Raw genomic sequence first — 11,571 nt, 5'->3', positions numbered from 1 at the left:
ATCTTCTCAAAGGACAAAGCCCAAAGATTTCTGACTCTACCTGTCTCACCTCCTGGTCTACAATATTTTTAACAAGGAGGTTTGTTCACTGAATGTGGCTATCCCCGGAAAGGAATCATCTTCTCTCAGACATGTTCTGGGTAATAATCAGGAATTATGTACATCTCTTTTGAAAACTGGAGGTTCCACCCTGACATTTCTGGACTTGATACTTCTCTCTTTTCCCTAATGGCAACCTTAGGCCAACCTGACTGGTGCAACTTCTTGGTGGCAGCCAGATTAATAGGAACCTAGAGAATCCAAACTTAATTCTGGTGCTACCATCTTGTTCTCTTGTGGGTTTTACATGGTCCAGTGATGGCCTAAGGATATGGTCACTTGGTTGGGTACACTGCTTGCCAACTGACCCATACAGGCCAAAGTGGTAGACATAAACAACCTCTGTAAGTCTTATAAAGGCCCCAGCTTCTGCACTTTCCATGCAAAATATCTGCCAGCCTCTCTGGATCTCTTTACTCCTAGCCGCATAGTTGATACTCAGTCATTCCATAGACTGGATGAATGCCATCTAGACGGTATTGTGGACAAATAGGTAAAGTTGAACACACTCAGGCAGTTCCTCTAAAAACAAGGATTAGACTCAATTACTATAAGTCAAGTTGGAACTGTGGGCTGGCCATGGGGACACACTGGCTATGAAGCACTGACAGCCTGTGCCCCTGCCTGAAGTCTGCCCCATCTGGGGGGCTCCAAGGATTGTAAACGACAGCAGCTTGCTCAGGACTGTATTTCTTTGTGAAAGCCAGGCACTAACTTGCCTCCTTCCTTAGAACACAGTGCTTTGCACCTTAGAGATTGTCATAGGAGACCTGAAAGTGTTGAAAGAAATACCACTTCTAGATCATGTAGTCCTCAGACAGTTGCAATGACCTCTCCAAAATAAGGTTACTTCAGGGAAAATTCTCAGAGGGAGAACTGACTTGTTCTTCATGGGCACCCTCAAGACAGTTTTCCCTACAAAAGGAATCCTTCAACTAAAAAAGACAATACACATTTTCCCCCTGACTTTAGTTGAACTGATTGATGCCTCACTTTGGTGCTGGAAGGCGTTTAGGTCAGTCTCAATCCACAGGCCAGAGTTAGTCTGGAGGCCAGAATCTTCCTAGACTTCCTTCCTCCTTGCAGGCCAAGATGGAATCTGTCCAATCGCTGATACATCTTACTGCACCCGGATTAGTGCCTCAGGCCAAGCAATTCAAGGAGAAACCACTTGATACTTTCTACAGTAGACACTGATGGTTTATGGGATTTGTTTAGCTAAGTGGGTCTGAGCCCTAGGTGCACGATTAAAGCAAGCAGAGCAGATGGCCTCATCCTGTTGGTTGAAGTTTTGGTGAGAGTATCCTTAATTAAATGCTGTGTAAGACTAATTCGCAGATTCAGTCCCAGCTTCTCTCAGCCAGATTAAGCAGAGTGGCTGATAGACTGGCATACTCATGGAAAAATTCACCAGAAGCCAAGACTGTAAAGAAATGAGCAGGCAGGTATTAGTACAAGGGGATATTCTGTGGGTCCAGATTGGTTTTGCATGTTTTGTAAGTAGAGGTTCTGACAATCTCTGTTTCAGATGAGTTTTCCAGGGATATTTTTTGTTTTTGCAGCAGGCAGCCTTTGGAGATAGAGATGGTACCTCCTTTTACAGCAAAAGGCAGTCAGCCTTACTACATATTATAGAAGATTCAGATTCCCTAACCTCCAGGTTCTTCTGCCACACCAACCCACTGTGAATGCTACTGTCAGCCAGCCTTCTTTGTGTTGCCCTGCAGGACCTGGGGTTTAGGAAACCAGGGCAAATGCAAATGCACTCCAACGATTGCTCTTGCCAGGACTGATAAAGTCTTATGATTCTAACCCAGGGGTTTTGTGTCTTCATCAGCAGCCATGAAGCTGACTTGAAAGATTGCAAGTATGGTAAAACTTCAGACCCTTCCCAGCTCTTAACAGCTATCTAATGGTAATCTGGCAATTTCATTATCAAACACTGTGCTTCATTATCAAATATTAAATCTGTCACTGATTTCATGATCTTTCCAAAGCAGAACCATGTATTTTGTAGTTGAAGAACCAAAATGGGAAACAATCATTTCAAACTAAAATATTTTTAGTATCAGGAAAGATCAACACCAGGTCATAGATCAATATAAGGAAATGACAAACGCAGTAATGTTTGGAATCATATGTATGCTGTTAAATTACCTTACAGTATCATAATACATTCCAGCTGCTGTGGTCATCTCTTTTTCTCTTCATGTATTTTTTCTATTTATGCATATAATTAGCATAATGAAGTGGAAACGGTATTGGGTGGGATATCAGGAAACCTGAGATCAAATACCAGTTTTGTCAGTTACTGGTTGCAAGACCCTGGACAGGTTTGCTCCCACTACTCTGGACCTTAGAGGCTTCAACTTTAAAATGTGAATTAGGGTGGGTAAATGAATGGGTTTTGTTAGATTATTTTTTAGGTTTTTTTCCCTAGTACTTGTTTTCAATGAATGGTAGAAAGGACTTATAGCCAAGATGGATAATTATGGGTTTTTTTTTTTCTTTTTCTTTTCCTATTTGCTTTAGCAGAAAGTTCAGACACTGGAATAAAGATTTCCACAACTGTCTACTTGTCCTAGCCCTTATGAGCAAGATTTGTTGTAACCCTCCTTGAATTAGGGTTTACATTCCAAGGAGGTAACTCCTGTGAAATGAAAGAGAGGAACATTCCTTGCACAGAAGGTCTTTTCATTTGCTGTCCTCACCACACACAGACATCTTTCCTTTGGCCAGCATATTACACAAACAAGAAAGTTAGTTGATTTCCTACTCAATACATGACACAACCTTGCCAAGGTCAGGGTGCCCTTGCCAGAGCTGGCTACAGGAAGAACACACATTGGCTTGAACTATCATAGGATTTTTCCTGGGCACAGTGGAGCAGCTATAGACAATGAAATGATCAGTCTCATTGCTTCATTCATTAATCAGTATATCAATTAAAGCCCTTAGGACCTACTACAACCAACCACTGGGAATATACATGTTATTAATAAGACCATGTAACTGCCCACAAGGATCCCACAATCACTCGCAGGAGGCAGATAAATCAACAGACGATTATAACACATCTGAAACTGGTGAAATTATAGAAGGGAGTTGAAACTGATGAAATTATAACCATCTATTCTGTGGGAACCGTAGAGGACTCCTCAGAGGAGAGAATGTTTGAGCTGAGACTTGGAGGCAAAGAATGAGAAGATATTCAAGCAAAAGAGCATATGAAAAGTAAAAAAGACAGGTGAACTAAGATAGAGGGTCAGATATTTCAGTATGACAGGAACATAGCTTTCGGGTTGCAATAACAGGAGATGAAGATAGAGAGGCAGGTAGGAGAATTTTAGGGTAAGAGAGGGAGAGGGCTTTAAAAGATTTGAAACACGATAGTCTGTTTATATGCTGAGTAGAAGGAGCTAACAGAAAGGGTAAAGATAGAGCAAGGGAGACCACTGCTGAATCAAGATTCTAGGGAAATTAGATGTTTTCTGGACATAAGATGAGTAGAAAGGCTTGTCTGAGGTTGAAAATGGATCTCTTTCTCCTCTTAGAAAGGAAAAAGAGAAAATAGGTGCACACGAAAGTAGGTTTGAACGAGAAGTATGGAAAGCCAAGAATTTAGGCATCTGAGCCCTAGAAGCTAGAGAAAATAAAAGGTTCCTGCAGTCTGGGTGGTCAGCAATTTACATGCTTATTCATTGAGCCATTCCTTCCTTCAGAAATATTTGATGAGTACAGAAATACAACAATGAACTAGACACTGATTCTCCTTCCAAAGAATATACAATCCAGTTCAGATTTTAAAGGCACAAACCTTGGTAGGAAGAAAATTCTTAGTATATGTTCATAGAATGAATAATGAATAAAATAATAAGTTCAACAAGAAAGGCAGAAATGAAGTATAATTAGAATAGAAGGAGAAAGGACTATTTTCTAGGCTTGTGTGGGCCCGAAGAATGGGTGGATCTGAATATACAGAGCCTGGGAGGGAGTGGGAAAGGTCAATCTATGCAAAAAGAACACATGAGCAAAATTCTGGAGGTGAGAAAGGGTAGGCGCTAAGGCAGGGAATAGCACATCTTTCCGAAGTGATGTGCAGCAAAGTAATATTTGGAAACAATAACACAAGTCTTTCTTTCTTCGTGTTTCTTTTGGCCTCCTACACCAAAATTAGTGGTATTTATTGTCTTTGGGTAGGAGACAAAACACTTCAAGAGAAGCCAGCATTAAAGTAGAAATATGTGGTAAGGAACAGAAAGACAGTCCCAGAGGGAGCCCCAGAGGGAGCCCCCGAGGGAGGGAAAGAGCATCCTAAATTTTCTTACAATCCAGATGCAGGTGGCAGCAGTTGTGAATGGATGATTAGACCTAGAAATTCCTCGCAGCTCGGACAGAGAGCACAGAGTGGTCTGCAGAGACCGGGGGACCAAGGAGCAGAGAGAACACACACATTTTAGGTGTGGACGCTGCTGAAAAGGGATCCTGTGTTATTATTTTCAAAGGCTGGCATCCTATGCATGAATATGACACCTCCTTTTAGGTTCTAGGACAACATAAAACACTCGTGTTTCCTAGCCCTGACATCTATACTATCTTTGGGAAAAAGGTTAGGATTGCAAGAAACAAGAGATCTAAATTTGATTGAATTTTAATCCAACTAAGCCTAAGAAAATTCTAGAAGGGGCTGAATTTAATTGGATTGGAAAGAGTTTACTAACATCAATGGAAATTCAGGTTGCTTATAGGGAAATAAAATTCCATTTTTTTACCCCAAGTTTATGACCGTAAAATTCAGATATAATTACAAGTAAATAAAGTTGTGACTCTAAGCACAAGATCTTAGTTTCTAAAACACATTTCCTAATACAAGGCTTTTTTAAAGAAATGATTGATTCAAATATGAGCAGGAAGGCACAAGATGAGTCTGCTCTGGGATATGTTGCTTTCCCAGAAAGCAAGAAATCTTTCCAGGATCAGTGAGATTATGTCAGTGGATACTGGAACCAAACTGAAGGGCCACCCATAGTTTAAATATAAAAACTCAAGCATCAAAGAGAATAATGATTTAAGTTGACTGAAAGATATTCTGTATGTAAAGAAAGTCCACAAGTTTATAATGATATTGAAAAAAGAGAAACCAAGAAAAAAGTAATTTATCATCCTTTCAGTTCAGTTCAGTCATTCAGTCGTGTCTGACTCTTTGCGACTCCATGAGCCGCAGCACGCCAGGCCTCCCTGCCCATCACCAACTCCCAGAGTCCACCCAAACCCATGTCCATCGAGTCGGTGATGCCATCCAACCATCTCATCCTCTGTCGTCCCCTTCTCCTCCTGCCCTCAATCTTTCCCAGCATCAGGATCTTTTCAAATGAATCATCTCTCCGCATCAGGTGGCCAAAGTATTGGAGTTTCAGCTTCAACATCAGTCCCTCCAATGAACATATCATCATTTATGGCAAACATGAAATCAATTCTTTACATTGAAAACTGGCAATTGAAGGAGAGAGGTAAGAATGAAAGAAAAGAGACAAGAATCTTTTCAATAAGTATTTATAGCAAATGATCTGAGTTAAACAGGAAACCTCTACTTGATGGACTAATGATAATTACTTATGTATAAGAAATGGCAAAATTGAACATCAGCTATTTTTGAAATCTCTGATGTAATTATTGATTTGAGCAAGAATTATCAATGGCTATTGAAATCACTAGATAAATTGGTGATTAGAAACAGAATGTTCTTATGGCAGCAAAGTAACACCATGTGGATTACTTTCTGGTCACAAGGAGAAAAGCCTAATTTTACCACGGAAGATTCAATGTTCATCACGTTAATCCTGTGACCAAGCTCTAAATCACTAATAGTATATACAAAGACAATACTTTCTACTCTCATATGAAGTACCATGACAATGCAATCTTACTGGGGTAGTTTAGGCTTAATCTAACCAAATCTTTAGAGTCTAACTTCTAGCTTACAGAAGATATAGAGGCTAGAGTAGCACTGCCCTCCCCACATATACATGTTGCCACATGTATAATTTAAAATTTTCTAGTCATCCACTTCAAAAAGTAAAATGAACCAATAAGCTTAATTGTAGTAGTTAATACATTTTTAATCCAGCATACCTCAAATACTATTATTTCATATAAGCAATAATAAAAACAATGATAACCAAATAATTAAAAAATTGTTAATGAGATCATTTATACTCTTTATTTGTACCATGTCTTCTAAATTTGGTATGGATTTCACACTAGAGTTCAGACTAACTACATTTCAAGTGCTTATTAGGAGCTGGTGGTCACCATATAGGACACCACAGGACTAGAAGAAAAAGCTAAACAGCACTGTGGAATTTAGTTCTGTGTGTCAACCTGGCTAGGCTATAGCAGCCAGATTCCAACTAAACATTGATCTAGGCATCACTATGGATGTATTTTATAGATGTGGTTAATGCCTACAATCACTTGACTTTAAGGAAAAGAAATTACCCGTGGATAAAGTGGATGGGCCTCATTTAACCAGTTGAAAGGCCTTAAAAGCAAAACTGAGGTTTCCTTGAGGGAGAAGCTCCTGCCTGAGAGTGTCTAACCTGCCAGCTTGCCCTTCAGATTCCAGACTTACCAGCCTACATAATCCCATAAACCAATTCCTGTTTCATTCAATTCATACGTTTCATATATAGATACATGGTTTTCACACACACACACACACACATATGATATTTACATATATGGTCAATTTTTATATATAATTTATATCTATATATTATAAACCAGATCTAAAAGGTATATTGGAGACAACTGGATATTTTTGAACATGGACTTCTTGAATAATTAAGGAGCTATTGTCAGTTTTACAGGTGAGATAATATAAATTTATCTATGGAGGAAAACATCAATATTGTCTAGAGATTCCTTTTGAAGTAATAAGGGATTAGATGTCATGATGATGATGGATTATACTCTATTGACTAAATCTACATGAAGTCATAATGCCTGGTAAAATGAAGAAAATAAATCCAGCCTTTATCCCCACTGACATAAACTACATTATCTTTGTCAGTTCAGTTCAGTTGCTCAGTTGTGTCCAACTCTTTGCGACCCCCTGCACTGCAGCATGCCAGGCTTCCCTGTCCTTCACCAACTCCCGGAGCTCACTCAAACTCATGTCCATCGAGTCGGTGATGGCATCCGACCAACTCGTTCTCTGTTGTCCCCTTCATTAGCTTTAGCATAACAAATTATAGTTAATAAAGTTTTAGCCTAGTATTTAATAGAGTTTCACAGCATGATAAATTGGTCTTTAAAAATTAAATGAGAGGGAACCTAAGGGTGCATTGCAGTTTGCTTTCACTAGCTGAGGGACCAGAAAGCATTCTCCTTCTAGAGCATGAAGAGCAATGACCAGAGTCAGGAAGTGATGAGGATGATTCAAAATGTGAGTTTTTCCCACGTGGCCCCTATCTCCAGATGACACCCCAGGACACTCTGCCTCAGAATGATGACTTTTTACAATCAGCTATAAAACCAATATTCTGGCTTTTCATGTTGTTTTCTTAAGAGTACAGATGTTACTGGTCAAGTAACAGTATGTTCTTACCAAAACTCTCCCATACAACTAAAATGACAAGATATTTTTCCTTCCTTTCTGTCATTAAATTGTAATGCAGTGTTGATAGTCTTTGCTGTTATGGTTACTGTTATTGCTATGGTGACAATCTATACATTCCAAAAGAAGAAAAAACCATATCAGCCCAGTGTATAGCATTATTTTATAACAGTCCTCTGTCAGAAGTAGAAGGTAAGTTTACTTTTCAACATAAAATCTAAATAAATACTTGTGTACCTGCTATGTACTTAGTTGAGTGCAGGATAGAATACTCTCTAATTTGTGCATAAAATAAACTACTCAATAGTTTGCAAGGCATTCTGCAAAGCTCTTTCACATATGTGAGCCTATCAGAACCTCACGGAGACCCAAGTTTGATCCCTGAGTTGGGAAGATCCCCTGGAAAAAGGAATGGCAACTCATTCCAGTATTCTTGCCTGGAGAATCCCATGGACAGAGGAGCCTGGTGGGATAGAGTCCATGGGGTCATGAAGAGTCAGACACGACTGAGTGACTAACACACACACACACACACCTCATAGGACTCTACACAGGTGGTAGGTTAGGTGTTACTAACTTCATTTTGCAAAGTGGGAACGTGGTAGACACAATTGGGTGCCTATCTGACATCCATTCATTCCATCATCCCAACCTCATTGCTAACAAAATCCTCAATGTGTTCAAGAGAAAAACTGCCCTGCTTCAGTCTAGGTATTCGTTTTTCCTAGTCCTGCTGTAGGAGTATGTGCTACCGTTCAGACTCATGTCTCATAAAGTAGAAATCTGCTAGGGCTTCTAGGACATCTTTTCTGGTTGTATGTGTGTTGGTTTTTGTTTAAAGGAGCTAAACTACAGCTGACTCTCTCCTCCACGCTCCCTTCCTGTTTTGTATGTGATTGTGAGGACTGGAACTGCCACAGCCATTATGTGACCAGGAATGAAAAGAAAAGAAAAAAATACTGGTTCAGCAGCCTATTTTTTAATTTTATTATGTGAGACTATAAACCCTTATTTAAGAGACTAATGAAGAATAACTTTTCTATTACCTATAGCTAAATGCATTCCCAACTGAAGCTGAGATAAGGTTTAAACGATATTCCCAAGATAACACAAACTATTAGGAACATGCTGTTGTTCGTCGTTAAGTCTTGTCTGATTCTTTGTGACCACCATGGACTGCAGCACGCCAGGCTTCCCTGTCCTTCACTCTCTCCCAGAGTTTGCTCAAACTCATGTTCATTGAGTCAGCGATGTTATCTAACCATCTCATCCTCTGCTTCCCTCTTCTCCTTTTGCCTTCAATCTTTCACAGCATCAAGATCTTTTCCAAATTTGTGTTAAGTCACTAAATTTGCAGGAATTTGTTAAAGCAGCTGGAGGGAACAGCACAAAGGGCTTCTTGCTGTCATTATTAAACAGAGAGCTTGACCTCTATTAGACCACAGTCTATTCTGAGTTACATTAACTTGAGAAGAATAAAACTTCATTTTTTTTCCATTTATTGTTATTAGTTGGAGGCTAATTACTTTACAATATTGTAGTGGTTTTTGCCATACATTGACATGATTTTTCAAATAAAATATTTTGCAATTCACTTTCCCTTAATTCAAGTTTACTTCTCCCACTGTTCTTTCTCAGAGATATTTTAATGTTCTTCTAGGTGATTCTCTGGCTATAGAGTTCAATGAGATGATATCAAACTCTTTTGGGTTTGCTCCCTGGATATGACATTTCTTTTATTAGCTAACCATGGCATATTTAATAGTTATTTGTATATAATTTAAGGGACCTTGTTTAGAAACCAAAACATGTTTATTCACATTCATGGTTCATTCATTCATACATGTATTAAACCAATGTTTTATTAAGCATCCACCAAAAGTCATAAAGTCAAGCAAAAAGACTTAGGGGACCAAACACTAATAAAAGCGATGCCTGACCCCAGAGGCTTCTGTCATAAGAGAACCATGGCCTCTTCATTTTCATGAGACTATATATTTTCAAGATTGCTGAGAATAACATAAATAACCTCAGATATGCAGATGACACTACCCTAATGGCAGAAAGCAAAGAGGAACTAAAGCCTCTTGATGAAGGTGAAACAGGAGAGTGAGAAAGCTGACTTAAAACTCAACATTCAAAAAACTAAGATCATGGCATCCGGTCCCATCACTTCATGCAACTAGATAGGGAAAAAACGGCAACAGCGAGAGACTTTATTTTCTTGGGCTCCAAAGTTGCTGCAGATGGTGACTGCTGCCATGAAATTAAAAGACACTTGCTCCTTGGAAGAAAAGCTATGACCACCCTAGACGGCATGTTAAAGAGCAGTAACCTCGCCCGGGCGATGGGAGCGAGGCACCTGAGCAAGGGGGCGGCTGGAGCGCTGCGCACCCGCGGAGCGGCCTCAGCCTGCGGCTCCTGGGCGAGCCAGCCCCTGCCGCCTCCTGCTCCAGCTCCGGAAACTGACATCTCCCAGTAACAGACCTCGAGAGGACAGCTGGCTAAAATCCTTGTTTGTCCAGAAAGCTGACCCAAGGAAAGATGCTCACTCTAACCTCATAATCAAAAAGGAAACCAGCGGTCTGTACAGTTTCACAATGTGACACCGGAACGCCTAGAAGCATACAACAAAATTTGTCAAGAGGTGTTGCCAAAGATTCATGAAGATAAACATTCCCCTTGTACTTTGGTGTGGACTTGGAACACGCGGTATGGTGAGCAGGATCAAGCTGTTCACCTTGGGGTTAGGGATAGGGTTAGGGTTAGGGTTATGAAGGAGGCTATCCAGCCCTCATGGAGGTGATGAATAAACCCAAAGAAAATCAGGAATTTTCGTAATTCTGTAAGGCAAGAAGCAACAGGCTTCTCTCAAGAATCAGCTGCTGGTGGAGTTCAGTTTCTGGAATGAGCCCATCCCACAGTCCGGATGGAACATATATGAACTCAGATCCTGCCAGCTCCAACCAGGAACCCTGTTTCAATGGGGCAGTTACTGGGCTCGTGCCGTTTGCTTCAGACAGGATGGTAACGAAGGGAGGGTTCTTCTCCCACATTGGGCAGCTCTATATGGTGCACCATCTTTGGGCTTACAAGGCTCTTCAGACCAGGGAAGATATACGGAACGCAGTATGGCATAAACATGGCTGGGAAGAACTAGTATATTAAACAGTCCCGCTTATGCAGGAAATGGAATCCAGAATCATGATCCCACAGAAGACCTCGCCCCTCCACTGAAGCAAAAGAATGGAGATGTGCCTACAGAAGTTTATGTGACAAGTGCTTGTCATCAATCAATTTGAACTGTGTGAGAGAGAAACACTGAAGTGTAAACTTTTGTAAATAGCTTGTAAGAGACCTCTTTTCTTTAAAATTTACATAATCACAAGACAGGAAACGATTACAGTTTGGCTGATTGTAACAGTGTGCTGTAGTCCTCTGAAACATCCCTAGGTTTATCGAATGTGCTGTATAATATTAACAACAATCCACCTCTCCCCACCCCGCCCAGGAAAAGAGAGCTCAACTGAAAATTTGAGTTATCTCCAAGTAAGAATTTTAACCATGGGGGGAAAAAAGTTAGCCATTTCTTTATAAGAACAAATTTGTTTTATAATTACAAATTTTTTAGACAAATTTCTTGTATCAGGAAGAAATATAAATTTCATCATGTTTCTGTAGCATTTTTTTTGAATTTCACTCTAGGAACAAATTATAAGTGTACTCAATATCTGGAAATGTTTTACTTCACTCTCATTTTTAATGTCAGCATAGTAAACTGTGTCATTATTGAAGGGGAAGTGGTTGATTAGTAATTCAGTCTTCACTTTGTGTATTGTGATGTCTTTATACAT

General features: G+C 39.9%; 1 pseudogene; it reads left to right on the top strand.

The window, feature by feature from the left end:
- The first annotated feature begins 10,034 nt into the window (after nt 1–10,034).
- LOC122443998 lies at nt 10,035–11,013 on the top strand (annotated as a pseudogene).
- The last annotated feature ends 558 nt before the right edge of the window (nt 11,014–11,571 follow it).

The sequence above is a fragment of the Cervus canadensis genome, chromosome 6 (genome assembly GCF_019320065.1).
Source record: "Cervus canadensis isolate Bull #8, Minnesota chromosome 6, ASM1932006v1, whole genome shotgun sequence".
Classification (NCBI taxonomy): domain Eukaryota; kingdom Metazoa; phylum Chordata; class Mammalia; order Artiodactyla; family Cervidae; genus Cervus; species Cervus canadensis.
The sequence above is the reverse complement of the archived record's forward strand: the minus strand, read 5'-3'. Positions and strand labels throughout refer to the sequence as shown.